Below are 24823 nucleotides of genomic sequence, written 5' to 3' on the forward strand. Positions count from 1 at the left end.
AATACAGGTTTTCTGGGAAAAGGCATTTCCCTCCCTCACACCTACCTGCTTAGAATTCTGCCCAGTGAAATAAGCACTGAAAACAAGAGGGAAAAAGCACCAGCAGTGCAGGAATGCTCCTGAGTGTGTCCTTTCCTCATCCAGGAAAACTGAATTTTTGCCCCTCGTTCCCAGTGCAAGTGGCTGAACTTATAAAAGAGAATTGGATATGACTGAAAAAAGGGAAATGATGGGATAGGCAGAAATTTGGAACAGAGAATTGGGGACATGAATGGAGAACACTCGGAGGTTGAAAGCAAATTCATTTTGGCAGATACAAAGGAGAACACTGAGCATTTCTGTACTCCGTGCAGATAGGAGGACAATTCCTTTCATTTGTCCCTGGAGCTCTCCAAGAAAGCCAAGTTGCTTAGTTTGCTTAATTTCCAGCAAGGGTTGCTGACACGAGGAAAATTGTCTTCACACCCAGGCTGTGAAACACTGGAGGAGGCTCCTGGGGAGGGAAAGCAGCAACATCTTTGTGCTGGGACAGGTTATCCTGCCTTCCTCCATCTGCAGCAACATCTTTTGTGCTGGGACAGGTTATCCTGCCTGCTCTCATCAGCACAGACAGCAATTTCATGGATGTCACAGGTGTAGGCAAGCCCATGGAGTGACAGTGACACTCCTTGGGATTGCTGGGCACTGGCCAGGTGCTCTGCCTGGTCTGGTGGGGTGGAGATACTCAAAATGGCAAAATATCATGAATAGCAACGTTTTCACCACAGAAACAGGGACAGGAGGTGGTTTGGGTACACCCTGGTGGGCGCAGGGTACAGGGAGGGGGGATAAGGTCTTTTCCCAGCCTGTGTTATCTGGAAGCTCTGGTTTCTTGATAATAACAAGGAACCCTGAGATCCCACAGCCAGCTCATGGCATTGATCCCCTCTGACCTCAGCTCCTTCAATGGGGAACAGAAAAAGGAGAATTGTGACAGTGTTCACAGGGGTCCCAGGATGAAGAAAGAGATGAGGATCTGACTCCATGTTTCAGAAGGCTGATTTATTATTTTATGATCTATATTACATTAAAACTATACTAAAAGAATAGAAGAAAGGATTTCATCAGAATGCTGGCTAAGAATAGAAAAAGAAAGAATGATAACAAAAGCTTGTGGCTTGGACTCTCTGTCCAAGCCAGCTGACTGTGATTGGCCATTAATTAGAAACAATTACATGAGTCCAATCCCAGATGCACCTGTTGCATTCCACAGCAGCAGATAATCATTGTTTGCATTTTGTTCCTGAGGCCTCGCAGCTTCTCAGGAGGAAAAATCCTAAAGAAAGGATTTTTCATAAAAGATATCTGTAACAGAGAATGTCCCTTTTTTCATTCTCCTCCCTTGTTTCCACCTGGATTTTACAGGTGGCTGATGATTCCTGCTGCCCTTGTGGGCTAGATGCACCAGTAGTGCCTCAGACTCTGAGGTGTTGCTGCAACCTCTGCTGCTACAATCACTGCTTTGTGCATGTGCTTTACATGAAAAAAGAAGTCCAGCTCCACCTGAAAAGCCACCAGTTCTGGTGGAAAGTTGCAGGATTTGTGGTGGAGTGCCTGATGGGAATAGGGGAGGACCTTGGGCATTACAAACTGAAGGTTGGTGGCAGGCAGGTGGTGATTGCTCTGTGCTGGCCAAGCATCAGGTCTCTGCTTCATCCCCTTCCCAAACACAGCAACCAGACAGCTTCCAGCCTCCTGCTTGCCATCTGCTGTGGAAATGCTCCTGGATGAGTGGTCTCTCCTGCTTTCTCCCCTCTCATCACGGAGCAGACTGAACCAGAGGTGATTTCCCCTGTTAATGCCTGAGGAAGAACAAGGCCCTGGGTAGAAGGTGTGCCCTCAGTCACCCCTGGGGCTGTGCTGGATTCTGCTTCCCACACCAGGGACATCCAAGCTGGTTCCCATCGTGTGTAGGATGAAGGACACCAGGAGGGCATCACGTCTGCATTGCTCAACTGGCCCTAAACACACAAACCTGGAACATCTCAGCTCCATCAGACCCCAGTACAGCCCTTGCTATTGAAGGGAGCATAGAACCTGCCTCCCCTGCTCCATCTCAGGCTTCTCCATGGCAGAAAGAGAGGGACAGAGCCATTCCCTGTGCAGCCATCAGCAGAAAGCATTGCCATGTTTTGGGGCAAAAACCTGCCTGGTAATCCCTGCACAGCCAGCCTCCCATGGCAGCCAGAAGTGCCTCTGTGCAGAGCTTTGCCTTTCCTGGGGAAGCAGAGAAACAAGTGGTAAAAATTGTTTTTCTTTAGCTTGGGCAAATGGGCCTTTTTTTTTCAGTTGCTTTTTTTTCCCCTTTTCTTTTTCTTTTTTTTTTTTTTTTTTTTTCCCCAGCAATAGCACAGCGTTGCCTGCATACTAAGCACCCTGCAGCACTCTAATTATCCTGGCAGCACACACAGCCCCTGCTTCTGCTGATGGCTGCAGGGAACCTCTGGGAAGGCAGGCAGGGATTAGAGAGAGGCTGTGGGCAGAGGGAGAGGGATGCAGGACCTAGCCCAGGAGGTCAAGCTGAAATCCCCGCACCGTAATGGAGGGGTGGGACACCCTGGAGCCATGCTGGGGACAGCAAGGATGCCCTGGGTCTGCTAAAATCTGCCTGGAGGTGCTGGTGGCTCACTAAAGTGTGGTGAGTTCCTCCCATGGGGTGCTGGGTGATGATTTGATGGTGGCTGCAGGATTGTGGGTCAGTCCCACATCCCACTGGTCATTCACCACTGAATGGAGGCTCTCAAATGCTCAAGGCTGGGAGCATTGTGGCCCCACCACAAATTCTGAGTTTGGCACCTCATGAGAAGGACTGGACCTTGTCCAGGGAAGAGAACAGAGCTGGGGAAGGGTCTAGAGAACCAGGAGAGGCTGATGGAGCTGAGAAGGGTCTCAGCCTGGAGAAAAGGAGGCTCAGGGGGGACCTTGTGGCTCTGCACAGCTCCTGACAGGAGAGTGCATCCAGGGGAGTTTGGGCTCTGCTGCCAGAGAAAAAAAAGAGACAGGATGAGAGGAATGTAATAATTAAGGTTGGAAAAGCCTTTTAAGATCAACCATAATTGAGAAAATGGCCTCAAGTTGTGAGGAGGTTTGGATGGAATATTCAGAAAACTTTATGTCTCCCCCTCACCAAGCACTGCCCAGCACAGTCCCTGGCACTGCTGCACCCCTGCTAAAATCCACAGGAGTCCCAGAACTGTGACCTGCTTCTGGAGCAGCTGGTCCAGTTTACCCAACTTTAAATTATCACTGGAAGAAGGCTTGGAGCAGTCCAAGAATATCTAATTTCAATCTGTTCAACAAAACCACTGAGGTTGTGGTTGTGGTTCTGGCTGTGTCCAGCCCTGGCAGAGCAGTCCAAGGCAGGGGTGGAGTTCCCATCCCTGTAGGGATTTAAAGCCATGTGGATGTGGCACTTGGGGACATGGATCACTGGTGACCTTGGCCTGATGACCTCAGAGGTCTTTCCCAAATCCAATTCTCTATGGGGAGCCAGGAGGACAGAGCTGAGCAATGGGAGACCATTTTTTTATGGTCTCCTGTGAAAACTTTCCTATGGAAATAACGTGTCTGTTTTCAGGAACAACATGGACCTCCAAAACACCCAGGAGCACTGGGAGAAACAGCCAGGAATTGTCTTCTGACAGGTGAAAAAAAATTTAAAAAAAAATAGGGCTAATTTCTTTCCTCTTTTCTTTCCTATTACTCAGCAAAGCCAAACTGGATTTCTGCAGCGATTGTTTCTCTTTTTATCTGTCCTGGTTCCTAAAGCTTTAATTAAAACCCTACTGGGGCCCCATAGGATGCTCACAGTTAGTTCAGAAGAGTCCTAATGCCTTTCCAGACTCAGACCAGAAAAAGTGCTGAAATGAGGGAACTTGGGCTGAAACCTGATGGGATTTCAGCTGTCAGGACCAGAGAAGGAAATCCTTCTTTGCAAGAGATTCTGACTGCTCTGGGTGTCAAGTCCTGGGCATGGCCAGAGTCCAGTTCTGTGTGACTGATGTCTTCAAATGAAGAGAGCCCCAGGCTGAGGGGACACAAGAGCTGATAGATTCAGTGGAACAGGGGATAACTCCAGGCTAAAAAGGACCTCTCAGATAACCCTGAGTTCCTACAATGCCCATAGCTGGAAATCAGTCAGTGCTTGTTGTATAAATTGTGCTGATCTCTCCAAAACTTACTTCAGATTTTGACTAGGGGACAATCCATTCTCCCTTTGGGGAGAGGAATGCTGTGGCTCCTTTGGCAGGTTATTCCAACAGTTAATCTCAAAATTACTTAAGATAATTTACCTCTATTTATGACCTGTACCTCTATTTATGACCTGAATTTGTCTATGTTGACTTTCCAGGTAGCAGCAACTTTGCTTTGCTGTAGGAGAGGCCTGAGCAGTGTTACGTCCTGTTCATTGGTCCATTTAAAGGCACAATTTCCCACATTTTATGCCATCCACAGCTTTGATTTTCACAGTTAAGTCTTGCAGGAACCTTGAGCTGTGTTACCATGCAGAGCCAAGCTGGGCGCTCCCAGGCTGATGTGCCTCTAATCTGCTGTGAGATTCCTCCAGTCCCTCCCAGACCATCTCCAGTGACCCCTTAGGAAATGACTCCCAGGTCAGTATTTGAGATTTCCTTGATTTTGTTGTAGAGCTGTAGAATTTCCTGACTGTCTTAGGTTACAAGATGTGGCTGGGGGTGTGTATGCTATTCTGTCAGAGGTGGGGCAGTTCTCTCTGTCCATGGGGCAGGTTTCTTTCTCTCTCCCACAGCCAACCCTCCCTCCAGGAGATCTCTGCTGTCCATGGCCACTGAGTGTCCCTGCAGGGCTGAGCCAATCCCAGCATCCCATGGGGAGATGCTCCGCCCAGGGGAGGAGCCAAGCATTCCTACCTGGATCCAATCTGAGCCTGGCACAGCACAGCAGCCTTTGCCCCCTGCACTGCCAGAGGAGCAGCTTTCTGCTGCCCTGCATGGCCAGAGGGAGCCCAGGCCCATCTGCAGCAGCCCTGGAGCTGCAGAGGAAAACTCCCCCCTTGTGCAGGATCCCTGCTGCAGCAGAGCCACAGCTGGCACTGCAGGAGGGCTGAGCCCCCATGGCATGGGGCTGGGACACCCCCTGGCACACAGGGGGCAGGGCCTGCTCTCACTCTGGCTGTGGGTTGGTTTCTTTATTTGTACTATTGCATTTGAATTTTTAATTTTCCTAATAAAGAACTGTTATTCTTACTCCTATATCTTTGCCTGAGAGCCCCTTAATTACAAAATTCTAATAATTTGGAGGGAGGGGTTTGCATTTTCCATTTCAGGGAAGGTTCCTACCTTCCTTAGCAGACACCTGGCTTTTCAAACCCATATGTTGACTTATCCCATGGAGAAGAGCACATTCCTTTCCCTCTGTGCTGCTCTTCTGCTGCTTGAGAGGTGCCCCCATGCCTCTCATGCCCCCACCTCAGTGAATGAAGCATTCCTCATCCTCCCACCTTTCCCCATGGACAGGGAGCCCTGGGATCTCTCTCCTCTTGATTTTTTCTAATGGGTCCATCTAAATGTCATAACCCAGCTGAAGGCCTCACATTGATCCATCAAGGAGAAGAATTGCACCGAGATTAAGTAACCACAAGCGAGGCCATTGCAGTCAATCTTCCCTCCACAGAGGCATCAACAGGGGGAACTGTCAGCTGAAATGCCTCCCAGCATTTTAAAACCCAAAGAGCTGCATGTTTTCATCTTCATAACCAGCCTTGCATGATGCATCCAAGCTACTGTTTATTACCCTGGCAAGAGCAATCTACTGCAGTCCCAACAAATGTAAAACAGAATGGCTTTTCCTTATTTCCTTTTTTTTTTTTTTGTTTTAATTTTTTCCCTTTTTTTTCCCCCTTTTCATAAAAGCAATAAACGCTGAATAATCTCAATATCACCATTGGCTTTATTGGTTAATCAAAAGCCTTTTTTCTCCTTCTGAGCCCAAGCCAAGCTCTTAACTCCATATTTAATGGGCAGATATTTTCTCCAAATGCTCTTTTTTCATTCCCATAAGCTAACTATGCAATGGATAATGGCTTCTTTTTCCTGTTGAAGTGGGCTCTTTATCTACCTATTGGTTCCAGCTGATATAAATCCCTCCTTTTTCAAGACAGACAATATTCCTAAGAGGGAGACTGCCTGCATCTGTCCTCAAAACCCCTCCACTGTCTGTTTTTCTTTCTTTTTTGCCACAACCCATATGAAAATATTGGAATTGTTGCCCAAAAATAATTTTATATAATTATGATTATTCTATATATGTGTTTATTTATTTATATCTCTATTTTTTTGTTTAAGTTGTAGTGAATGTCCATCACCAAGCTTGACAAGACCAGGCTCTATCCTTTCTGGTGAGGAGAGGACAGCTCAAATGACCCATCTGCCACTTGAATGTCACCAGCCCCACAGTGGGTGAGCTCAGAGTGGGTGCCAACACCACAGGGTGGGCTCTGGGTACAGCATTCTACAACAGGACAGGATGAAACAGGGAAAAACTCTTCTCAGAGACATTATAATAAAAAGACATACCAATAAAAAGGTTCTCTGCTGGACATGGAATTTTTGGGACTAAGGGGTTGCATAAGGATGCTTCCTGCTACTCCAAGTGCTGGGTCCTCACTCAGCTCCTTGCCCCACGTCCTTTTACTCTCTTCCCCCACCAAAGCCACCCATGCAATTGTGAAAAAAAAACATAAGGAAAACCACTGGGATATTCCTAAAAAGAGAATCCCAGGGATGGATCCCTCAGCCTGCAGAGCTGTGTCACCCCTCTGCACCATCAGCCCCAAAGCTTCTCCCAGCCAGGTCTGCCTGAGCCACATCCTGGGAATTCTAGGCTCCAAACTGCCTGCCTCAGCCTTCCAGAGGCAATGAGAATATCTGCACTTTAGGTGGCTTCAGCAGCACTCGCCTCCTGCAAAAGAGCACTTCATAAATGGATGTTTTTCACTCACAGATTTATTTTTTTTTTCATCTCCCATGCTTGTGGGTTTTTTTTTTCTGAGCTCATTACTGGCTTGGCTGTTAATCCCTTCCACGACTCTATCCCTCATCTTCAGGGGCAGTTTAACAGTCCCTCTGTCTGTGAAAGGGCCTTCAGATGCGGGATCACAAAGCATTAATTATGGATCTGCAGTATCAACTCCATGCCACTCGCCGTATTCACGAGCTGCCAGAAATCAATGGCAAGTTTGTGAGAACTGCTGGCTGGGATTTAAGGCTCCTTCACAAGGAGGAGTTGGGAAACCTCTGCATGGCTTCTGGGGGAGAGGTCTGGAGCGTGGGAGGTCACTGATGGCTTTGTGACACCGTTATTTCTAGGGGAGAGGATGGCTTTCCACTGAGCAGCTCACTTGTGGGGTTGTCTTTGCACTTGAGCATCCAGGGATGAGCAAATCCTTGGATCTGACCCCAGCCAGCAGCATCCTGGCCCTGTGAAAGGGTGGCTTCACTACACCAGCAGGACTGGTCTAAAAAATCCTCTGAGCTTGCCTCTTCTTCACTCAGACCATCCTTGGTGACACTCTGGCTCTTGCACAGCACCTGTGCGACAGTCCAGCTCTCTAAAGAGGAATAAAATTAATCCAACTAAAAAAAACCATTGGGGTTTTGGCAGATTATTATTTTGAATTGCTCCAGCACAGGTCCAGGTAAGCATCCACACCAGATGAGAAGGAAGTAAATCTGCTTGCCCTTTAAAAAAATTATTTCTTGTGTTCTGTCCCAGTGCTGCCTGGACTCTTCACGCAGCCCCTCCTGCCTTGTGCAAAATCCTTCCCAAACTCCAGTCCCACCTCCCAAGGGAGCTCAAAGCCCTCCCAGGTCACACTGGGAGAGGTTTTATAGCCCTTTCATGGCCAGGTAAAAAGCTAATGGTAAATGCAGGACCAGAAAAGAAATCTCCTGTGCCCCACCATCCTTGTTCTCCTCCCAAGGCCAGGAGGGGGTGGAGGAAGACGCAGGAGGATGACAGAGGAAGGTGCTTGATGGTGGCTGGAGATGCTCTGTGGGGTCTGCTGCCCAAGGCAGAACAGTGAGCAACCCACAGGCTCTGCAAGGCACAAACCTTGAGGCACCTGTGCCAAAGTGGGCACAAAATGCACTTACACCAAGCACAGAGGGTGCTGCTGCCCTCTCCTGCTGGACCAAGCCACCTTCCTCCTCACCCCAGCCAGGGTGGAGCAGGGTTTCTGTCACCTTGTCCCTTCACTCTGAAGCTCCCAAAAGTGACATTTCTCCAGGGTCTGCTCCACACAAAGCCACCACTGCCTTAGCTCAGCAGCTGGGAAAAAGCAGGGGCTGAGCAACAGGAACCCCTTGGGTCCATCCTGAAAAAGGGGAGAATTCAGCTGCAAAAAGCTCCTTTGGATGGAGACTTTGCTTGTGGCAAGGAAGCAAGGTCCCAGCTTCTGTCCAGCCTGGCTTCTCCTCACCCGAGGGCACAGGGGCAGGTTCAGCTGCCCTCTGGGTGTATCCAGCCCCAGGGAAGGGCCGGGATGTTTCAGGAGAAGGAAGAATTTCTGGGTGGGGGAAGGCGGCACCTGGTGCCTGGCTGTGCTCTGCCACAGCGCGTTGCTGCCATCGTGAGCCCAGAGACAAGGACTGCTCACAGGGAGCAGAGACAGCTGTAAAAACATCAAAATAACTCCCCAGAGCAGGCATTCCTTTCACTTCACTCCTGAGGTGAAGGGCTGCAAGAAAAGCCTTGCTCTAAAGGATGCAGGAAGGATTTAGCCTGTGCATCAGCTTTGCCTGTTGTCCTCCTAACACGGGCTCTGAGCCACCCTGACCTGGTTTAAACGCCCCAAGGAGCAACAGGGGCCTGTGCCACCATCCAGAACAAACCTCTAGGGAGACATTTCTGAGTTTCTCCAAAGAGTTTTCCCCTGTTCTGGGGCAGGGAGAGATCCCTGTGAGGAAGAGCTGCCCCAGACCTTCCCATCCTTGCCGTGCTCTCTCTGACCAGTTGCTCCAGGTCGTTCTCTTCTGCCCTGTCCCCTCCTGCTCACCATTGTCCCTCTCTCTGGGGACAGACTCTGTGGTCGAGCACAGGGGTCCAGCTACCGTGGTGTCTCTCTAGAGTCTCTAAAAAACCAAATTAAGGAGTTGGAATGGGGAGAAGTGAGTGGAGTTTCTGAAAACAAACTCTGCGCTTCTTCTCTCTCCCCCCTTTGTTCTTGGAACTACTCTTAAAACTTATTATTTAGCATAAATAGAAGAGATTATTTGGGATATATGTATTATATAGTTAATTTAGGATATTTTATATTACATCCTGAATTCCTGATTATTTATAATTTAGGATATTTTATACTACATCCTGAATTCCCCTGATTTAACAGGCCTTTGGAACAGCAGCAGCAGTGCTCTGTCTGTGACAGGGAGCTGGAAAGGGAATCAGAACATATTTGGAATATTTGTTTCTGCTTTTAACAGCATTATTTCAACATAGAAATAATGAAAAAGTGAATTCTTTTCCTTGCTTTTTCAGTCCTGAGGAAGAGCAGTGTGGCATGAAGATTTTCCCTCTCTGGGGGAATGTTCCTTTGGGAGGTCAAAGGCAGAAGCTCCTGATTCCTGCACAGCCCCTAACAAGGAGCCAGGGTGTTTGGTTTGTAGCAAAAAGTGCTTTTCCTCTCAATCATCCCGCAGGTGTTTCAGCTACATGCAGGTAAATGAAGGGTGCAAATTAAACCAGAGCTAGGAAAAAAAATTCTCCATCCCTAAATATTAGTCCCTTCACACTTCTCAGTGTTCAATATTGCAGCCCCATCAGTTTTCCAGTCACCCATGGTATCTTTCAGGAGTCTGAGGCACATACAAGCAGGATAGGAGAGACCAAATTTATTCCTAATGCAAAAATCAAATGGGGAGAAAATCATAACCTTTCACATCAGTCTCAGACATCACAAGAAAGCAGCAAAAACGGATTTAATTCAGTTGTGCTTTTCCTTCAGGAACAGCCCTTAAACACAAGCACTACCTGTGCTGATTTACCTGGGAACATCAATTAAGCACACTGATTTGCTGTTTGCCTATTAATCCAATTACTTTATTAGACAGAAGGGGTTTAGTGAGGGAGCCCTGAGAGGTGCAGCACAGATAAGTCTGGAAAATCTCCCACGCATTAATGACATACAACCCCCGTTCAGGAGGCAGCTGCTGAGGAAAAGCCTCAAAGCAAAGAGCAGATCCTGGCCCCAGCACACAAGTGGGGCTGGTACCATCCCCAGGCTCTGCAGGGAAGTGAGCATTCCCTGCTGAGCTGGGAAAGCATCCAGGAGGTCTTTTTTCCACACTCTCACTTGAATACTCTGTATTTACCCATGGAAACCTCCAAGTAGAGCACCACTCTGGCTCCTACCAGGGAATCATGTCTGGGATCACATTTCCTGAGGAACTTGAGCTTAAAGACAAAGCCACCAGTCTGATGGCTGAGGACTCTTGTGGCTTTCTGGAAGCCTCTGCCTCTGGAGTTATGTGAATATTCCCAGACTTTCAGATTTTTTTTTTTTTTAAATTTCTCTTCCAGTTTTTGTACTTGTGGTTATAGAATCCCAGAATGGGCTGGAAGGGATATTAAAGATAATCCTGTTCCAACACCCTGCCATGGGCAGGGACATCTTCCACTATCCCAGGTTGCTCCAATCCCCATCCAACCTGGTTTTAGACACTTCCAGGGATGGAGCAGCCACAGAAACCTGTGCCGGTGCTTCACCGTCCTCTGAATAAATAATTTGTTCCTAATATCTAACTTAAACCTGCCTTCCTTCAGCTTGAAACCATTGCCCCTTTTCCTATCACTGCCCATCATACAAACTCCTCTCCCGCCATTCCACAGACCCCTTCAAGCTAGGGTGAAAGGCTGGGAATTTCAATATTTGTGTAGGCAAAGGTGAAGTTATTGAGAATTGATAGTTTTGGGTTCCAGAGGAGAGGATGTTGCTCTCCTTTAGCCAGAAATCCTGCTGGGTAGCTGCTCCCACAAAACCCCAGTGTGACACTCGGTTCCTTCCCTCCCACACCTGAGACCTGAGGTACCCTGCCACCAAAGGGGTTCCTGGCCAAGGAATGATGAGGAATGACATGGAATTTGCCTGCCTTAGGAAGCATTTGGACTTCTTCAATCACAGCAGCCAAGCAACCTTCTCCCACCTTACAAAACACCTGGCAAAATATCCAACACAGGACAACACGGATCTGCTCCCCCAGCTGTGTCCCACACAGTCCCAGAGGAGGAAAGGGGCTCTAAATGTAGATGGGAAGAGTGGGGAGGGGACATCAAGGAGTTTGTCCCCTCAGGGGATGACATCAAGGAGTTTGTCCCCTCAGTTTGTCCCCCTGCAGGGCATGAGATTCACCTGCCTTTGAAAGTCAACCTGAGCAGCTGTTTAGCCCCAGCAGCCAATTTTTCCCTCCTGCTTGCACTTTCCTGGAGTGTTTGGTCTGTCTCTGTGGCAGAGAGCTTTTATTGCTGAGATGGTTACTTCAGCTTTGTCTCAATTTGCTTTTCGACTAACAAGCAATGTAGCTGCAAATTAAAAAGATGGAAAACAAAAATAAGCAAAGCTCTGCCTCTCTCCCCATCCCTCCTCCCTTCCGAGAGGACGCTGGAAGATTGAGAAGTGAGTCACTGAATGATCTTTCTAGGTCACAGAGACCTTTTCTTAATGCACTGTGAATAGAGGAAGGAAGGGTTTGTGATTGCTGGGCAGGGATCTGGGCTCAGAGCCTCACCTGGCTGCAGGCTCACAGTCTATTTTTGCATCTATTAATTACACAACTCCAGGGGATTAATTTATACAAAATGAGTAAATAATTCCCCTTTTTCCAGTCTGGCTGCTCAGTTTAGAAGGCCACATCACTGGGGCTCAGACTGCTATTTTTGGGGAGAGTACAGCCCCAGGTACCCATCAACAGGCTGTAAATCACAGCCACAATGAGCAGCATGAACTACAAGAGCACAAAACACCATTCCCTGGCCCCAAACCCACCATTCTTTATCATTTCACTTTTTGGCATTGTGGTCACACTGTTTGTAGCTGGGGTGGCTGAACTATTTGTAGGAAGGAGTTCTTTTCTGAGGGAACACAATCTTGGTATCTAAAGGATTTGGAACACAGACTGTGTTCTTCAAGTGTGAAACAGAAATTACAAGCTCAAAGAAAGATTCAATAGGCATCAATTTTTGGTAGAAAAGGGAAATTGAAGCTAAAATCCTGACTTCTGTTCAGCTTCCCATTCCTACAGAACCAAACAATTTTGGCCAAATGGAAACGACCAAGGGAACCAAGCTGAGCATGAGATGGGTGTGGGTTGGGCAGAGGAAGTGAGGTAACTTAGGAAAACATGAAAGGCATTAACAGGTTAATGGGCAGGACTGGGGAGTTCAAATATGGCTGGGAAAAGCTCCCTGAGCAGTCTCTTGGATATTTGACTGTTTTCAAAGGGAAATACTGGAAGCAGCTGCTCCTGGAGATATTTTATCAACTTTGGGGAGGCCAAATGCTGTAGGACATGGTGAAGGGAATATTTGCATTAGCTGGGAGGTTCAGCTCTTTTCCAAGTGTTGTTTACCTGCTCTGCTCCTCTCCCATTTTCTCCCCTTTGCCTTTGAATGCTGTGACACAGAAGACACCCCATAGTGCAGAGGGATGACCCCAAGGAGATTCACAACCCTCCACCAAATTTCACTCAGGAGTGGAATTTGCAGCATGTGGGGCCTCAGGATGGCATCTCCCTTAGCTGGGCCTTGGAGGGTGTTGATGGACCCACAACCTCTGTCTCTGTATTGTAGGAAAGGCCAGAGAGGTTGAAGACCAAGAACCACAGAATGGTTTGGGTTGGAGGGACTTTAAAGCCCATCCAGTTCCAGCCCCCTGCCATGGGCAGGGACACTTTCCACTGTCCCAGGCTGCTCCAAGCTCCATCCAACCTGGCCTTGGACACTTCCAGGGATCCAGGGGCAGCCACAGCTTCTCTGTGCCAGGCCCTCACCTCTCTCACAAGGAAGAATTTCTACCCAATATTCAACCCAAACCTACCCTCTGTCAGTTTGAAGCCATTCCCATTTGTCCTGTCCCTCCAGGCCCTTGTCCAAAGTCTGTCTTCAGCTCTCCTGGAGCCTCTTTAGGTACTGGAAGAGGCTCTAAATTCTCCTTGGAGCCTTCTCTCCTCTGGGCTGAAATCTCCAAATCTCTCAGCCTGTTTTATAACAAAGGTTCTCCAGCCCTCTGATCAACTTAGTGGTTTCCTCTGGAGCTGTTCCAACAGGTCCAAATCCTTCTTGTACTGAGGCCCAAGAGCTGGATGCAGAGACAACTCTGAATCCTGATGGCAGTGTCAGAGAGAAAGAGAAACCTGGCAAACAGAAAACATTTGCAAATTTTGCCTTTTTTATGCACACTGACTGCACAGCCAGTGCAGACCACTTGAGCATCTCCTCTCAGGAGGAGGGCTCAGGGTTTTGAATCCTGACTAACTGCCTGTGCCACGAAGAAGGAGCACTTTTATTTTTCTGGTGGGTTGGCTGAGACACAGAGCACTGAACTCGTGTTCTGACACAGCTTCTCTCCAAATCTCAGCATCAAGTGGGATCAGCAAACAGAGCTTAAAGGAACTTGGAGATTTTCTAAACACTCCTCTCTGCTCAAAGCCAAGACTCTCTATGCCTGTTATTCCCAGCCATTCCTAATATCAGTTGTTTCTTGTTTTTAGAAGATCCAGTATTAAAAGCATCCAATTCATCTGCATTTTCCCCTTATTCCTGGATTTTAATTAAGTTAAATGAGCAGCAGGTGCATTTCCTCTCACTTCTGTATTTCTGTATTCTTCTGAAGGACAGAAAAAAAAAAAGCAAGGAGAGACACAAGGTTTCTTAATTGTCCAAAGAGGCCACTGACAAATTGGTTAGTTTTTACTGACTCTCAGTTTCACTGCCGTGGGCTTTTTTTTTTCCCTACAGAAGAAAAGGCCATGCCAGAGGAATATTTATGAGCCTGCACAATGGGGAAATGGCTTGTAAAAGTATCTACAGCAAAGCACAGCACAGACATGTCTATTTGCTAAGGAGCAGGACCAAGTTAGTGAATCTGGGGAGCCACTGATGTATGCAGTAATAGAGTGAAATCAAGCTCCAGAATAAAATGTGCAGTCAGGCAGAGACCCAAATGAAATGCCATTGCCGGATACAAATGAAAAATTATCAAAGGATAAAATGAAACCCATCAAAACACAATGTCCTTCACTTTGTTGTTTTTATTCTAATTCAGAAACATTCGGGTTTCATCTCCAGCCAGGCCCTAAACAGAGGCAGACTTGCATGTTGTATTTCAGGCGTTCTTGCCTCGCTCTTTTGTTCTTCTGTTTCTCTTTTTAATTCTTTTTTTTTTTTTTAAGGAGGAAAAAAAATTGCTGCCTTTGTTTCTAACCTGAGCAGTTTGCCCTTTGCCTGAGGCTCTGCCCTCAAACCCCAGCCCATATTCTGACCTTGCTCCCTGACCTCCCACATCCCCATGGCTTTGCCTTGAGCATCCTGGTGTTAAATCCAGAGCCTGAGCTGGGACAAGAGGGTCTGTGAAAAAGAGATATCCAGATTTTCTTTCCTTAGAGGACAATCCACCTGGTCTCTATTATCTTTTTCTCCTCCGCCCTCCATCAGTACAATGTTTTAAAAGTGTAATTTCCCCAGTTTGAAACACTCACAAATGATTTTCCCCTTGCCATGGATGCCAGCTGCATGGATCTTTTGCTTGCTGAATGGTCAGGCTCTCTGTTCTAAGAAATCTGCACCCTCAAAGGGATTGACAGAGAGAAGGCAGTGGCTTTTTACACCATTCTGCAGTGAATTCTTTACTGAAGCAGAGGATTTCCAGGTCTGGGCACCAGACTTGTAGCACTGACAGACATTGCTGCTGCCTCCCTGGGGCAAGGAGAAGAAAATTGTCTGTGTTGTACTAACAGAGAAGGCAAATTATTTCCTGGAGGTGATTTAACTAATCAAGCACAGTCAGAAGGTACAGATGTCCTTTCCTCTGCCTGTGCATCCCCAGGGATGCAGGCTGGGTGCAAGACATGCTTGAAGTGATGGCCAACAGCTCTGCTTTGGGTATTTTTCACAGGTTTCCATGGGTCTGTTTTACTTCCATGTGCCATTCCTGAGATCATTCGGGCAGAGCTCTGGTGGGGTGTACCTTGAAACTCTGCTGTTGGTGAGCAAAACCAAAGAGATTTTAGAGATGTAGAGGGTAGATTTAGATTGGATATCAGGAAGAAATTATTCTCTGTGAGGGTGGGGAGGCCCTGGCACAGGGTGCCCAGAGAAGCTGTGGCTGCCCCTGGATCCCTGGAATGTCCAAGAACAGGTTGGATGGGGATTGGAGCAACCTGGGATGGTGGAAAGTGTCCCTGCCATGGCAGGGGTGGAACTGAATGGTTTTCAGTTGCCTTCCAACCCAAACTATTCTATGATTCTCTGTTTCTATGGTTTGGGGCAAAACCCCATCTGTTGTAGAATTTGAGGACATTTCCTACTCTGAGTGCTGAGGCAAGCCCAAAAGTTGATGTCCATCACAAGGAAACATTAAAAGGATCTGATCAGCACATCTTGTTCCAACTCAGGTCAATCAGGCTTCAATTCACCACAGGAAAATCTCTGTTCAAATCCAGGCTTAGAATACATTGGAGTAATTTCCCATCAAGGTTTTATCCTCGGGGGCATTCAGAAACATTCACCCCAATGTGAAAGTTCCCAACAGCCACCTCTCTTTAAATATGCTTCTTCAAATCTTATTTTTCCATACTCATTTCTTAGCCCTTCTAGCTGAGACATTCAGATATTCTGCTCTTTTTGACCACACAGATCATTTCAAGCACATATTATTGCGTTGCTATGGTTATATTAGGATTGCACTTTCCCTTTGTATTTGATTCAAACCTGAAATGAGTTCTTCCTACAGAACCAGTTTTCTAATATATAGATATCACAATTGTGGGGTTGGTTTGTTGGTTTTGTGTTTGTTTTTTTTTTTTTTTTTTTTTGCAGCCAATATCAAACATGATTTCAACATTTCAATGTAATGGAAAGGCTGATGTGCCCCAGTCAACGCAAAATTCAATCTACCCTCGGAAGGAAATTTTGTAATCAGTTACAATTTGGCTGCTTAACTTTTAGATGAGTAAAATTAGAGAAGATGGATGCTGGTTGAAGAACTGAAAATATGATATTTCCAAGAGAACACATTTCTGCAAGGGTACAGGAGGTGAATCGTGAACAGTCATTGCAAAAAGGGGCCAAACAATTTAAAACCCTTTCATTTGGATTGATTTCTTAATTAACACAAATCCCAGCATCAGACTTGGGAGAAAAACCAATTTTTGCCAGAGATTCAAAACTATGTTCCTTCCTGCTAAGGTGAAAATACTCACAGAAAGTAGCTATGAGGCTCCTGCAAACTTTCTGGTACAAAGCTGAAGGAAAATGGGGATTGGCAAAGCAATTTTGGAGACCAAAGATTAATCTGAGAGGAAGATACTGATAAAAACACAAAACCTGTGGAGAGTCTGGTTCTAGCATGGCTTAAAGAAAGAGGCCATGAAGGTATACAGCAGAGGGAAAAGTAAAAGGTAGTTGTAAAGCATTTCCCAGGCTTGATTCTATAAACAATTAGGCTCTCTCAAGCACCACTTTGTAAACAATAAGGTTCTCAGACAGTCTTCCCATAGCAGGCAAAACGCTCTGTCCTTGGGCTCTCTGGGAACAGATAGCTGCTCTGGGAACAGATATGGAGGTTTTGGGAACTTTTCATATCACAGTGAGAACGCTGTCCTGTTTTCAATAAACAAACCACAGGTATTGTAAAACAAAAGGAGGGGTTAGAGTTTTCTCTGTAACCTATCGTGAGCTTGGATTTTGCAATATGCATGAAGTTAATTAACACTGTTATATAAAGTGGCTGATTTAATCAATAAATTGAAGTCAATGCTGATCAACGACAAGGTGGGTTGGCTTCCTTCGCTTTCAACAAAAACCCTTTAGGATTCAGGCTTAAAATTAAGGGTACAAGAGCAAATTTTATGCATCTTTCTTGCACATCATCTTGAGATGGGAAAGGAATACAGAAGGACCACTACTCACAGTTGTTCCCATCACAAGGACTTTTCTCATTGCCTGGCCAGCATCCTTGCTCAGGGATGGGAGATGCAAGGATTTCATGTTCCATCTGCCTGCCTGGAGCTCATTTTCCACCAGTTGCTGGGGTGGGATAGTCCCACCTGAGTGGGACTGAGTGCCCGGACTGAGTGCCCAGCCTGAGTGCCCAGGTAAGAGTGTCGGGGGTATGACAGTTGGGACAGACTGAGACAAGAGATCTCTGAAGCCAGGTGGTGGAACTTGGGGTTCATTGCACAGGGCCTGGGTGCAGGGCCCTGCTGGGATTTGGGGTTTATTGCACAGGCCCTGGGTGCAGGGCCCTGCTGGGATTTGGGGTTCATTGCACAGGCCCTGGGTGCAGTGCCCTGCTGGGATTTGGGGTTTATTGCACAGGGCCTGGGTGCAGGGCCCTGCTGGGATTTGGGGTTCATTGCACAGGGCCTGGGTGCAGGGCCCTGCTGGAGCTGCAGCCACAGCTCGGAGCAGGCTGAGAGAAGAGAGGGGTAGAGAGGATGAGAGGGTGAGAGAGTAAAAGCATAAGAGAGTAAAAGGGTAAGAGAGTAAAAGGCAAGAGCTAAGAGGCAAGAGCAAGAAGTTCCTGTTACAATACAATAAATCTTCTTCTGTGTTGAATATTCTGATTTTCACTAACCAATCTAGTACAAGATACAAATCCTATAGCATTTACATACAGCCTGTAAGAATCATTACATTACCACACTGTGCTACATTTTAAACCCTAAAAACTCCTCTTTGGGCCCCTTCTGCCAAGCTGTAGGGTCTGCTCTGACCCTTGGGCCTGTCTGCAAGCAGAGGGTGTTGTTCCATCAAAAGGGGATTCCCTTCAGCTGGCCACACCATTTTTTCCCAGTTTTTCAGTAACTGAGGTATCTCAAAGCTTGCTTTCATTTCAATCTCGCTTATAGTTTCTGTATTCTCAAAATCTTTTGTCAGGCAATCATATTTATAAGGCTTTCCTGTTTCATCTTCCCCAACACCCAGGCAGGGCTGCTCCATCCCAGGGTGTTTAGAGAGTGACCCCTGAGGCTCTTGGGGTCTTCTCTTTGTGCTTCAGGGTGGGAGGCCCTGGCACAGGTTGCCCAGAGAAGCTGCCCCTGCACCCCTAGAAGTGTCCAAGGCCAGGCTGGACAGGGCTTGGAGCAGCCTGGGATGGTGGAAGTTGTCCCTGTCCATGGCAGGGGATGGAATGAGATGATTTTAAGGTCCTTCCCAACACAAACAATTCCATTTTTCCAGTGCAAACCCCCAGCGCTCCTTCTCTTCCATCATTCCAGCCCTGTGGTGCTCAACACCACCACCTCCCATCCCAGCCTCCCTCCAGGCCCTCTTTTGGGATCACCCTGAGTTGTGGAGATATAAAACAGGGGCGATCAGTGCAGGAGGCACGCTGAAGGCAGTGCTGCTTTATTCCTTCCCCCATCTCCTCCTCCTTTTCTGTCAGGCTGTGTGAACACCCAGCACTGATGCACGGGCTTCTCCTGCCCTCAGCTGGCTGCTCTCTGCAGTGCAAAGGGCTCAATTCCCAAAATCCCAGTCACCTCCAAGTCAGGAGGAAGAGGAGAAATCACCTCAGCATCATTCAAGCACCGTTTGATGCCACCTCTCTCTCTAATGAGGAGACACAACCAGAGCTGGGAGCATCAGAACAGGGAAAAGCTGAGCTTTCCATGATGGGCTGTGTTAATTCTTAATTCTAGTGTCATAGCTAGCAGGGAAAGCCCTGGAAATGCTGGAAGAGCTTAGAAGGCAGAGGTCTGATTTGTAAAATGTTGGTGGTAGACAGGGAAAGAGGGATTTACCCTTGATAAGGGGGTGAGTAGTTGTGGGAACCCAGAACATCCCTCTGGATGTCCTGGACGGCCAAGACCCCTGCCAGGGGGCTCAGAGACCCTGGCACAGAGCCCACGATGCCCCTGTGGGTCTGATTATGACCCATGGAGCAAATTTCCAACCTTGTATGAAGATCAGCACGACACAACAGTTTAAGTAGAATAATAGTGAAGTTATCACGGGGTGAAAAAGTAGATTTTGGGGTTTCTGGTATGGAGGTTCAGGAGGCAAGATGGAGGCAACTGGGTGTGTCCAGCCTTTCTCCTTCTCCTTCTTGGCCTCCATCTTCTGCTGTGATGGTGGCACTTACAGATTGGTTTAGAGTAGAAGGTCACTGGCTAACACAGGTGATAGGTATTGGAAGTTATGCTAAATAATGTACAGGTAGTTTTTAGTATGAAGACATAACACTGCCCTGGGGGCAGGCAAAGTGCCTGGGACTGTCCTGCTGGACAGACCTTGGCAGGGCAGGAGAAAGAATTTTATAGATAAGGAACAATAAACAACCTTGAGACCGAGAAATGAAGAGCTCTGACTCCTTCTTCAAGCGCCGGGCTGGGAAAAAAGACTTTGAACAATCTCGGTGTCACTCTGAGCAGCTAGAGACCCCAACAAGTAGTGTGGGCTCCCAGAGCACAGGGTGCTAAACTGGGTGGGGTCAGCTCCTGGGCAAGAGGAAGGGGAAAAACTCCCTTCCACAAAACAGGATATTTAATGAGGTCTGTTACTCTGGCATTGCAACCCTAAAATCACAGAATATCCTGAGTTGGAGACCTACAAACATCATCCACTCTAGTCCCTGGCCCTGCACAGACACCCCAACAACCCCACCCTGTGCATCCCTGGGAATGTTCTCCAAACCCTCCTGGAGTTCTGGCAGCCTTGGGGCTGTGCCCATTCCCTGGGGAGCCTGGCCAGTGCCCCACCACCCTCTGGATGAAGAAACTTTTCCTGATATTCAACCTAAACCTCCTCTGGCCCAGCTCCAGGCATTGCCTCAGGCCGCATCACTCAGACCATAACTCAATTAGCAGCAATGCTCTTTTTAATGTCACTGTGATGTCATGGGACTGAGAGGACATGATGCACCCTCCTGGCTGCTTGTGGGCCCACATGTAAATCAGTTTAATGATTATAAAGTGTCTGAATGTTTTTTAGGGCAGATTCTCAGGAAAATGGAAGCGCCTTTCAGGTGGGTTTTGCCCTGTTGGCACCACAGAAGTTTCAATGCCTTTGGGGAAAAAAAACCCCAAACTGTTTCTTCATCACAGCACCTCCTGAGACGTGATCTTGCTTTGTTTTAGGAAACTTCTTTGATGTTTGTTTTGTGGTTTGGGGTTTTTTTGTGTTGGAATTTTCTTTGGTTTTAATTTGACCAACACTAATTCAGAGTGTTCCTTTCCTAGATGAACTTTGGGAGAGGGCAATTCCTTCCCTCACCTCTTGAACCCCCAGTGTCTCTGGCTGGAATGCTGATGTGACCCAGGGAATGCCCCTCCAGAGCTTCTCTTTCCCAGGGAATCCCCTGAACTTCGGAAAGCCAGATGTCAGAAAGGGATGTTTTGCCAATTCCACCACGCGAGGGCAGCCTCTTCCACCTTCCCGTGTCAAAAATCTTCCCAAATCCAGGATTAAAGGCTCTTTAGCTTGTTTGAGGTCCCTTGATGATAGCATTGCTGTGGTGACACCGGCTGCTGGATGATTTTCAACGAGAGATGTACAAACAGTTGGACTTGATGATCTTAGAAATGCCTTCCAACCCGAATTATTCAATTATTCTATGAAATATTGTTCTGTTATATTAAAGGAAAATAAAAATCATCACAGGGCTTTCGAAAAGGATGCCTGGAGCTACAGGAACATTGCTTAAGGACAGAGTTGAAAGTACTCCCACACCTCGAACTGTGGCCACTGAAAGCACGGGGTTAAAACAAATGAAATAACTGCAATGACTGATGAGTCCTGTGTGAGTAACACTGAATTCCTGGCCAAGTCATCTCCAACAGACACAAACCTCATTCTTCTGGCTCTTACATCAAGAGCCACCACGTACAGCAGATAAATAAAAGCTGATTTTTGCAACCCAGAGGCAGCATCAGATTTATCAGCTGCTGTTTGCTGGAGTCACTGCTGTGTGTGGGCAGAGAACATCCCACTGAAGGCGTTGAATTACACACATATTTTGCCCTGGGTTGTGTCCTCCTCTTGATTTGTGCACTCACAGCCCAGTGGAGGTAAAGGAGCTGCTTTCCCAGAGCAGAGAGCAGCAGCATCATTAAAACCCTACTGTCTCCAAGCTGTGGATGCCAGCCTGGCAGTCAGCATCTCTGGAGAGGAGGAGTAGCAGTGACCATCATGAAGTGAGCTTGTTTCTGTGATCACTCCTGGAGGACTGCTCCCAGATTTCTCCGTGAGGTGCCTTTAAAGAATTTTATGATGAGTTATGTTTAAACTCTGTGTTATAGGATTCCTCCTTCCCCTCTCCAAACAGAAATGATGTTTTCCCATGGACTGAGCCTTCATCTCAGCATCTTCCTGGGCTTGCCACAACCCAAACACAGCAGGCTGGCCAAAAAGACCAGAGCCCACCCTGATGAACAATCACAGCCTGTGCAAGCTGAATTTGTGCAGAAATTCAAGCCTTGAGCTTGATTCCCCAATGCCTCAGCTCTGCAGACTGTCCCAGCAAGTTAATCAGGAAGATTATCAATTTACACCCACTTTGCTTGAACATGAGCAATTGACTATCAGAGCAGGAGTGAATTTGGCACCAGCCTTAACATATTAAGCAAATTAAGAGCTGGGATAAAAATCATTATATCTGACAGAACAATTTGTGCATCAGAGGATGGTGTGCTTTTAATTCGTTGGCAAGAAGGAGGGGGGAAAGGGGAGCATCCATTCTCTGCAAACCCAAAGATAACTGGGTGTGGTTTATTCTGGTGCCAGCCCTTCCAAATAAGAAATAAATTAGCAGGCAACTGGCACAAAAAGATAAACATGTAAAAGAAGAATTGGCCGTTTATTGCAGAGAAATTCGTCCTCTTATCCTGGCACCACGCCGAGGTAAAATGTGGGATGAGATAAAAGTGGGTTAACTCAGGACACCCCAGGAAAGGTTTGCTCAGGATAGAAGAGCTGTGAAATCCTCTCCTACTTGGCACCCTCATAGCTCAAACAGAGGGGATCAGGGCATGGAGAGATTTCCAGGGTGGGAGGAAAGGCTGGGTGGTGGAAAGGTGAATACTGGCATTCCCCTTGATCCAGCCTGGGACCTCAAATGAGAGAGATGACACCTTGATTTCCACCTTATCTGCTCTTCATCTGTGTGGGAGGACATTCATCAGCCTGAATCACAGGATGGTTTGGGTTGGAAGGGACCTTAAAGCTCATCCAGTGCCACCCCTGACATGGCAGGGACACCTCCCACTGTCCCAGGTGCTCCAAGCCCCAATGTCCAGCCTGGCCTTGGGCACTTCCAGGGATCCAGGGACAGCCCCAGCTGCTCTGGGCACCCTGTGCCAGGGCCTGCCCACCCTCACAGGGAAGAATTCCTTCCTAATATCTCATCTAAATCTCTCCTCTTTTCATTTAAAAATGTTCCCCCTTGTCCTATCACTCAGTGCCAAAGGAGGTGGCAAATGAAGAGAGAAAAAAACTGTAACTGTAAACTCGTAAATCATCAAAGTCCTAAAATCCCCCTTGTCCTATCACTATCTGCCTGTGCAAATTCAGTTTTCCCTCTTTTCATCAGCCCCCTTTAAGTACAGGAAGGCCACATTAAGGTCTCCTCAAAGCCCTCTCTCTTCTCCATGCTCAACAACCCCATTTCTCTCAGCCTGTCAACATAAACAGTGCACCTTTGTTTATACTAAAAAAAAAACCTTCTACTTAGGAACTATTTTCTACCTAAGAGCTGTGTTCACAGGTGCTGCATGACATTGAATGGGTTCTGCAAGTTAGGGTAGAGCGGGAAAATTTGGAGTGATAGGGGGAAAAAGCAAATTGATGGGTTATTTTGTCGCAATTGATGGGTTATTATATCACCATCATGGAGGACATGGAGGACAATTCATCAGCCTGCCCATCAGAGCAGCTGCTAGATATCTTCATTCCTTTGTCCTTTTTTTTATGATGTCCCTTCAAGTCTGAGACCCCACTGAGGACTGCTTTGAATCTACTGTGCTGTGACAGGAAATTTCTGCGAGGGTCAATGCAGAAGTGTCCTCTGACAAAAAGGACACAGGACTCTGCCACAGCAGCTCTCTGTGCTACCCTTTTGATTTAGGGGATAAAATACCCCAAAGCTGGTTTAGAGGTTACTGTTCTTTCTGCAGGGGTGGCAAGCAGCACGAGGGCTCTGATGAAAGGTGTTTCAGAGCTTCTGCAGCACCAGGTGCTTTGAAAGAGCAGAGCTGAGTTGGACAAGACACCAGCAAAGTTCAAACCAAGCTGCCCTGAGAGTCAGAGCTTCCCCTCAGCTCACAGTGAGCTCTGAGCTGCTCCTGCCTGGCCAGGGGTTTTCTCCTGCATTCAGGTAAGATGAGGGACAGGCAGGGATGGCCAGGTACAGGGCAGCTGCTGAGATGTGATGCCTTGGAAAGTAGAGGGCATGGCAGAGGGGCTTGGCAGCCAGCTGGTTTGGTTTCCCCAGTTCTGAGTAATGATCTTGACAAAATTCCATCCACCTTCTCAGACAGGCTGAGAGAGTTGGGAGTGTTCAGCCTGGAGAAGAGAAGGCTCCAGGGAGACCTTAGAGCCCCTTCCAGTGCCTAAAGGGGCTCCAGGAGAGCTGGAGAGGGGTTTTGGACAAGGGCCTGGATGGACAGGGCAAGGGGGGATGGCTCAGTGCCCTCAGAGCCTTTTCCAGCCTTAATGATTCTATGGCACATGAGGGATGGGCATTCCCCAGACACTCCCACTGCCTGAGGAGGGGTATCTGGAGGATGCTGCTGGTGTTGGAGTGGTGGGATGGGGTCCTGAAGGGTCACATTGTGTTCTCTGGTGCACTGCAGCCATCCTCAGATCTGCCTTCTCATGCCTGTGCATGCTGAAGGATGGGGACTCAAACACCTCCATGGTTTTTTATAGAATCACAGAATGGTTTGGGTTGGAAGGGGCCTAAAGATCATCCCATGGGCAGGGACACCTTCCACCGCCCCAGGCTGCTCCAAGCCCTGTCCAACCTGGCCTGGAGCACTGCCAGGGATGGGAATCCACAGCTACTCTGAACAACAAGCAGGCCAAGATTTCTATTTTCCTTCATCTCCTGACACCAAAGGAGAATTGTTCATTTTTCTGCTTCCACACCCAAATCCTTCCCTTCCCCACACTGGCTCCTTGGCCAGGTGAAGGCTGTGAGGAGAAGGCCTCTGGAGCTGTACTGCTTTAGGAAACATCTAAAGCCCCTTCAAACCATCTCAAAGACACATTGGGGCCTCACAGGCCTCAAAAGACATCTCCTCCTTTTAGGAGAAGCTGGCTCACAGTCAGTGCCAAAGGAGGTGGCAAATGAAGAGAGAAAAAAAAAGCTGTAACTCTGTAAACTTGTAAATCACCAAAGTCCTGAAAGAGAAGGAAAAAAAAAAAAAAAAGGCAAGAACCCAACATGGCCTTTTTGGTTTGCAGATAAGCACAGAGTTTGGCAGGAAGGAGATTAGGGCTTTTTCCAGTGCACCTCACAGTCGATAATTCCCACAGCAACAGAGCTCCAGGCTGCAAACAGCCACACGTGTTCCCCTGCAGAACATGGGAGAGG

The sequence above is a fragment of the Ammospiza nelsoni genome, chromosome 5 (assembly GCF_027579445.1).
Source record: "Ammospiza nelsoni isolate bAmmNel1 chromosome 5, bAmmNel1.pri, whole genome shotgun sequence".
Taxonomy (NCBI): Eukaryota; Metazoa; Chordata; class Aves; order Passeriformes; family Passerellidae; genus Ammospiza; species Ammospiza nelsoni.